The sequence below is a fragment of the Peromyscus maniculatus genome, chromosome 8 (genome assembly GCF_049852395.1).
Source record: "Peromyscus maniculatus bairdii isolate BWxNUB_F1_BW_parent chromosome 8, HU_Pman_BW_mat_3.1, whole genome shotgun sequence".
Classification (NCBI taxonomy): Eukaryota; Metazoa; Chordata; class Mammalia; order Rodentia; family Cricetidae; genus Peromyscus; species Peromyscus maniculatus.
Window position 1 is genome coordinate 39,161,967 of NC_134859.1, and position 8,429 is coordinate 39,170,395.

The following is an 8,429-nucleotide window of genomic DNA, read 5'->3' on the forward strand; positions in this document are numbered from 1 at the left end:
CATTCCCAGAACTGAAGGAACTGAGCTGGGCATGATGGTTCATGCCGTAATGTCAGGATTTGGGAAGTGGAGGCAGAGGGATCAGACGTTCAAGGTCATTCTTACCACACAGCAGAGAAGGGCGGATCTCCATGAGTTCCAGGCCAGCCAGGACTACATAGTGAGACCCTGTCTCGAAACAAAACAGTGTCCTCCCAAACTCCCAAACAACCCAAAGATTTAAAAAATGGTGCATCTGAGCTGGGCATGGTGGCACATGCTTTAATCCTAGCACTTGGGAGATGTAGCCAGGCTGATCTCTGTGAGTTCAAGGCCAGCTGGTCTACATAGTGGTGAGTTCCAGGACAATCAGAGCTACATAGAGAGACCCTGTCTCAAAAAAAAAAAAAAAAAAAGATTTGTACAGGACACACCCTATGAAGGGGGTCTGCAGAACAGGCCTAGAGCTGCTTTGCGTGGGTGTCAGAAAGCAGTTGTGAATGTGCGGGCCCAGACTATTGCAGCATACTACTATGGACTTTATGAACATTCTTGGGCTACACTGTTTAAAATACATTTGCTATGGCCGGGTGGCGGTGGCACACACCTTTACTCCCAGCACTCAGGAGGCAGAGGCAGGCGGATCTCTGTGAGTTCAAAGCCAGCCTGCTCTACAGAGCAAGATCTGGGACAGGCACCAAAACTACACAGAGAAACCCTGCCTCAACTCCCCACCCTCACCCCCCAAAAATACATTTGCTAGGTGTGATGGTACACGCTGTAATAGCAGCACTCAGATCTGCAGCCCTTATTCTTATTTTATGTGTATGCATGTTTTGCCTGGATGTGTCCTATTTGCATGCAGTGCCCATGGAGGCCAGAAGAGGGCATTGGATCATCTGGAACTGGAATAACGGAGTTGCCCTGTGAGTCAGTTGCTGTGTGGGTCCTGGGAATATTTACCTGGGTCCTCTGGTAGAGCAGCCAGTGCTCTTAGCTGCTGAGTCATCTCTCCAGCCCTGTAAAAGGTTGGTTTTTTGTTTGTTTTCTAGGCAGGGTGCTGCCCAGACCAACCTTAACTCCCCACTCTCTTTCTGCTGCCCCCAGTGGTGCTAGGGTGACAGGAATGTGTCACCATGCTTTCTGCATACTTCAAATCTGGCTGGGGTCTGCAGATCTGCTGCACCCTTCTTTGTGAAGTTGCTTCCTCTGTTACTTCTCTTGAGACAGAATCTTACTCTTGCTACGTAGCTCAGGCTACCTAGCCTGGTCCTCACAATGATTTTCTTGCTTCATCCTCCCAAAGTGGGGGGATTGCAAGCACGGGCCACCACGTCCGGCTAAGGATTTTCTTTGTGGTTCTACTGTTTCCTTCCCTTTGCATCATCTTCAGATATGTGCTGCTGTTCTGGCATGATCAAGTTCTCACGTTGTTAGTTCCTCAGGAGTCACGTTGGGAAGCTCGGCAGTGCCAGCCTCAGTCTCACCCAGGATGAAGTCATTTGCCAGCTCAGCCACGGCGAGCTGGTTTCTTCAGTCTCTTTCCCCTTGGCCAACCTTCTGAAGACACTTCTCCCAGATGCCTTCCATGCCCTGCTTGGTGACATCACCCACCGGAGCTCGAGCAAGACTCCGGAAGCAATCACTGGTTCCTGCTCCTCGATTGCAGCCACAGCCTGGCAAAGGTCCTCTAAAAGGAGTGGCCTTCAAAACTTCGATCGATGCCTGACTCATGGGCTGAATCAAAGTGGTGGCAGTGGAGAGAGAGATGCCAAGAGTAACAGGGATTGGGGGTACAGCTCAGTCTGTGAAGGGCTTGTCCAGAGTGCATGAAGCCCTGGGCTTAATCTCCAGCACTGCTGTAAACCCGGGATGGTGCTACCTACCTGTAATCCCAGCCTTTGGGAGGTAGAGGCAGAAGGATCAAGGGTTCAAGGCTATCTCCAGCAAAGATAAGACCAGCCTTGGGCTGCCGGAAATCCTGCACCAAAATATAAACCACAAAAACCATCCATATAAGGAGGATGCGTGGGAGAGTTGTCAACAATATGGACATCTGGTAACATCTGCATGTCATTCAGTGCTATAGAAATCTAGAAATGTGTCTTAGAAGAGGAGCTGGATGAAGCCAGAGTCCTTATTGCCCTGGTAGTAGGTTGGCAATGTGTTGACTGATAGCCTTGAAGTCTCTGGCTTCTCCCTGCACCAGATCACCAAAGATTTGGACCAGTAGTTTGCAACACTGTTCCCAAGACTTTTGCTGGAGCCAGAATGTTAGCTCTATTGGTATAATGCTTGGCTAGCATCCAGGAGGTCCTGGGTTTGATCCCCAGCCCAAATCAGACATGGTGGCACAGGCTCCTTTTGATACCACTGGAGAGGTGGAGGCAGGAGGATCAAGAGTTCAAGGTTATCCTCAGCTATATAGTAAGTTTGAGGTTATGGTGCATGTGAGACCCTATCTTAAAAATAAAGGGGTGTCGGGAGTAGTAGTCTTTGAAATAAAAGGCAAATTAACAGAAAAACTCTGGGTTTCTGGTTCTACTACAGTCTAGCCAAGTGTGGTGGTCTGAATGAGAATGCCCCTCCACCATAGGCTCATATGTTTAAATGTTTAGTCCCCAGTTAGTAGAACTGTTTAGGAAGGATTAGGAGATGTGGCCTCGTTGGAGAAGGTGGATCACTGGGGGTGAGTGGGGCCTTGAGGTTTCACAAGCCCATGCCAGGCCCAGTCTCTCTCTGTCTCTGTCTCTCTCTGTCTCTGCCTGTTGCCTGTGAATCAGTATATAAAGCTCTCAGCTACTGTCCACCATAATGATCATGGACCTACCTTCTAGAACTGCAAGCAAGCCCCTAGTTGAATGCTTTCTTTTATAAGAATGACCTTGAGCCGGGCGTTGGTGGCGCACGCCTTTAATCCCAGCACTCGGGAGGCAGAGCCAGGCGGATCTCTGTGAGTTCGAGGCCAGCCTGGGCTACCAAGTGAGCTCCAGGAAAGGCGCAAAGCTACACAGAGAAACCCTGTCTCAAAAAACCAAAAAAAAAAAAAAAAGAATGACCTTGGTCACGGTATCTCTTCACCGCAATAGAACAGCACCTAAGACACTGAGTGACCAGAGAGCACTTGTTGATTTTTCCCGAGGAACACAGGGGCACCAGTCATCCAGTACCAACTAGCTCTTGCCAATGAGACTAAACATAAGCACTGAACTCCTACTCCTCTCGCTCCAAGTGCTGGGACTGCACGTGGGCCCCAGCAAGCCTCGGTGTGTGGCCGCTTTTGCTCATTGAATGAGTAGAGGTCTGGTCTCTTCATAACGGGAGCCGAGAGTTCTGCGGGGCTCTTTGGCTTTACATGCGTGTCTACGTAGTAGGAAAATGGGGTGAGTTCTGTCTTGTTTTCCTGTGTCCAGGCTGTCATTTTTAACATTCTAAGGTTTCATTTACTCCTTGGAGAATCTCTTAAGATTCTATGATCCTGAGATCCCCTCTCTCTGGGATTCCGAGATACCACAGCACAATCTAGGGTCTAGTGAAAGATCACATCTCCCTAAAATGTCCTGTGCATGGGGTGATAGTTCTTCTAGGCTGGGAGTCAGTCTGGTGGGTAACGTACTTGCCTTGGAAGCGTGAGGACTTCAGTTCAATCCTCAGAACCCATAAAATCCAGATGTGGCGGCTTGTGCCTATAATCCCAGGCCAGAGAAGGCAGAGATGGGAGGCTCCCTAGGGCTGGATGGCCAGCCAGTCTAGCCTAACTGTGAGCTTCAGGCCAACAAGAACCCTGATTCAATGGCACTGGATGGTGTTCCTGAGGAAGGTTTTTCTCTGGCCTACACACACACACACACACACACACACACACACACACACACACACACACTACATTACAAAAAACTAGAAGTTCTTCTAAGCCAGTGTGTAGCTTGCCTGACTATTTCATATCATTAATGTCTGCTTTCTTCATTCCTTATTGTTGGTTTTGCCTGCTTTTGAAACAAGGTTTTGCTATGTAGCCCTGGCTTGCCTAGAAGTCACTGTGTAGACCAGGCTGGCCTCCAACTCATGAAAATCTACCTGTCTTTCCTTCCTGGATGCTGGGAATACAGGTGTGTGCTACCACACCCACCATGATTTCATTCTTGATACACACTCAGTAAACACACGACAAATGAAAACTAATTGATGTATGATCTCTAGAACTAGAATATTCCAAGATGGTTTATTTCCAAGGCTGTCTATTCCAGAGACATATTCCCCACTCCATGACTTACCCCAGACTAGACACCAGGAAGGTAGTGAACTTTTCCAATTTCATAAATGTAGCCTGGACCACTTGTGTCCTGACCTTTTGACCTCATCTATCCTTTGTCTCTTTGGGAATCTTTGGATTAGAAAAGAAGATAAGGCTATGTCCCTGCTGTAAAAACCATTCTGGGGCACTCATCCATCCATCCATCCATCCATCCATCCATCCATCCATGTACTCATCCATTCATAAATATACTCACTCATCTATCCTTATATCTAGCCATTCACTGATTCTATCCATCCATCTATACATTGACCCATCCATTCATCAACTTACCCATCTACCCACTCACTCATCTAACCCCCAATCCAGCCATTTGCCATCCATCTATCCACTCATTCATCTACTCACTCATCTGCTCACTCATCTACCCACCCACTCATCCATCCATCAATTCACCAATATGTATCTAAGGTTCTGGGAATCAAGTATGAGTAATCCAGGCCTGGTCCAGCTTTGAGGGCCACATGCTCACCCCCGAAGGACTAGAGGCAAATGGTTCTGAAGTACTCACACAGGTTCTTAGACAGTTGTACACTGTGAAAAGTACAGTGGCATAGAGAGGAATTGGTGCTCTGAGAGCCTTCAATGGCCCAGAGGCTAGACTTAGGATCTATAACACACTCAAGGACATAAAGCCTCACTCCCCAGGGCCTTGAGCAGGTCTCACATGCTGGATATCTGGGAGACATGGACACTACCTGTGTGAGGCTTATCCCCTGGAAGCTCCCAGCTAGACCTTGTGGTCTGTACAGATCTTAGCACCTCCTTTGAGACTGTTGAGTCGGAGGCAAGCAGTTAAACCGCTGCTCTTCAAAGCTTCTTTCAACCCTGGGGGAATCGGCCATTGAAGAACTGGAGGCACCGGGGAGGCCAAAACCTTCCTTAAACAGGTAAGGATCCTGGGCCTGGGCTAGGCAAGGTCAGCCAGCAGGGGGCAGAGCAAGCCGCGAGGCCCAGCTCCTCTTCCTGAGGCCACTCTTCACCAGGCTGGTTGCCATGCTCTGCAGAGAATGCTGTCTCCCCAGAACCCTGGAGGGATTTTTTTTCCAGGGACAAGCCATCCTTAGGTGCAGGGAAGCAAAAATCTAAATCTGATAACAAAAAGACCAAACCCAAAATATTAAAATATGCAAAGTGTGCCACTGTAAGAAGAAAAAAATAGCTGGTTGGCAGTGGCACATGCCTTTAGTCCCAGCAGTCAGGAGGCAAAGCCAGGCAGATCTCTGTGAGTTCGGGGCCAGCCTGGTCTACAGAGCGAGATCCAGGACAGGCACAAAAACCACACAGAGAAACCCTGTCTCGAAAAACCAAAAATACAAAAAAAAAAAAAAAAAAAAAAAAGAAGAAAAAGAAGCAGAAGAAGAAGAAGAAGAAGAAGAAGAAGAAGAAGAAGAAGAAGAAGAAGAAGAAATGAATTCTTTGAACTGTGTTATATGCCCACCCCTCCTTTTGTTTGAGATGAAGTTTCATGGCTTCCAGGCTGGCCTTAAACTCATTATGTAATCGAGGGTGACCTTGAACTTCTGATTCTCCTACCTACACCTCCTTAGTGTTTGGGATTACAGTTTTGTGCTATCTCACAGGGTCTATGTGGTGCTGGGATTAAACCTTGGCCTTTGTGTGTGCCAAGTAAGCTCTATATCCCAGTCTTAGTATTTAAGGTTTTTCTGTAATTTTTTTTTAATCTGTGTGGTTTGCTTTTTGAGAGGGTTCTTTCTATGTCACTTAAGTGAAAATGCTTCCAGGGACATCAACGTTGAGAGCAAAGGCCAGTGTCAGCACACTCTTTCCGTATAAAGCTGGCCAGTCAATATCTTAGACTGGACAAGCCAAGCTCCCGCTGTGGTGCAAATACAACCAGAGACAGTTAAAGTGGCCATGCTCCAAGACGTCATGTATGGACACCGGAACATCTGTTTCGGGTTTCTTGTCCCCAAATACTATTTTTCCTTCATTTAAAAACATTAAGGGGTTGGGGATTTAGCTCAGTGGTACAGTGCTTGCCTAGCAAGCACAAGGCCCTGGGTTCAGTCCTCAGCTCTGAAAAAAACAAAACAAAACAACAACAACAAAACCATTGCATTAAGGGTGGTTATGACTTTAATCTCAACACTCAGAACCACCAGAACGCCAGCTTCAGGAGATCCAACGCCCTCTTCTGACCTCTATGGGCACCTGCAAGTACACCTACTCAAGTACACTCGTGTGCACACATGCACACTTGAAAACGTTAGTCAGGTAGTAGCACACACCTGTGATGCCAGCTCTCAGGAGACCGAGGCTCAGAAGTAGATGGCTTCTCTGGGCCACATTGTGAGTTTGAGGTCAGCTTGGACTGAAAGAGATCCTGTCTCAACAAAACAAACAACAACAAAGTTAAAGTCTTTCTTCCCTCAAAAAGTATGCACAGGGGCTGGAGAGATGGCCCAGCAGTTAAGCACACACTGGCTGCTCTTGCAGAGGACCTAAGTTTGATTCCCAGCACCCACATGTTGGCTCACAACCATCAAGGGCACTAGGCAGACACACACACACACACACACACACACACACACACACACACACACACACACACCATAAAGTAATCAAATAACTTGAAAAAATATGTAGAGGCAGGAACAGCCGCATAAGCCTCACCTCCGCCCACAGCTACACTCATTTATTTTTGTCCTAGCCGCTCCCCATGACCCTTCTGTGACCCCAATGCTCCCTCCCAGTTCCTCCTTTCTGGCCTATATCCCTGTTTCTTTTCTGAGCAGGGCTCTGAATGGCTCCATGCTCCACGGCAGGGAGACCCTGGGAAGGGACTTTACTTGGCATCCTGGAGAAGTTAGGACTGGAGATTTTGTTTGGCGTTTTTCACAAGGCCTCTTTCCTCCCATGCCCTGGTTCTCTGGCTACTTCTCTGCTCAGATCCTGCTGTTCCCTGAAACAGTCCCCACAGGCATGCACACATCTGCACCAGCGCGCGCAAACACACACACACACACACACACACACACACACACACACACACACACACACAGGATTATTAATTTTGTAAAGAGACTGGAGAGATGGCTCAGCGATTAGGAACATTTATTGCTCTTCCGAAGGATCTGAGTTCAGATCTCAGCACCCATGTCACGTGACTCACAATCATGTTTGACTCCAGCTCCAGGGGATCTGACACCCAGGTCTGGCCTCTGCTGGCACCCGCGTACGGAGGCACATATACATACATGAAAATAAACATTTAAAAAAAAAAAAGTGTGCAAGACCCCTTCTGCGGCTCAGCAGAGGTGACCCCTTCTGACAAATTCAGTGTAAGAACATGATCTGTGTAAAGATGGCTACATAAGATATTTCAGTTAGAATTGTTTTAGGGCAGCAGAATGTGAGACTGTCTAAAGATGCTACACCAGTGGTTCTCACCCTTCCTGATGCTGCGACCCTTTAATACAGTTCCTCATGCTGTGGTGACCCCCAACCATAACATTATGTTCATTGCTACTTCATAGCTGTAATTTTGCTACTGTTATGAATTGCATTGTAAATATCTGATATGCTGCCGGGCAGTGGTGGCGCACGCCTTTAATCCCAGCACTCGGGAGGCAGAGCCAGGCAGCTCTCTGTGAGTTCGAGGCCAGCCTGGGCTACCAAGTGAGCTCCAGGAAAGGCGCAAAGCTACACAGAGAAACCCTGTCTTGAAAAACCAAAAAAAATAAAAAAAATAAAAAAAATCTGATATGCAGGATATCTGATACAGGACCCCCAAAGGGGTCCCGAACCACTGCCCTACACTGAAGTAATCGTGAGACATGCCTTCTGAAAACATACCATGTAAGAGGATTAGCATCTCCTGACAAATATGGTTTCAATACGACGTGTCTCCCACAGGTCCACATGTTTTGAGCACATGGTCCCCGGGTGGTGGGCACTGTTTGGGAAGCTGTTGGAACCTCTAGGTCACTTCTTCCCTGGAGGGAGTATGTCCCTAGGGGTGGGCCTTCACGCTGAATAGACTTGCCCTCCTTCCTGACTGCTGATGCCAAGTGACAGGCAGGCCTCAGGTTCCTGGCACCATGATGAACTCTATCCCACTAGAACCCTGTGGAAATAAGCCCTTCTACCCTTAAGATGCTTTTGTCAGGGA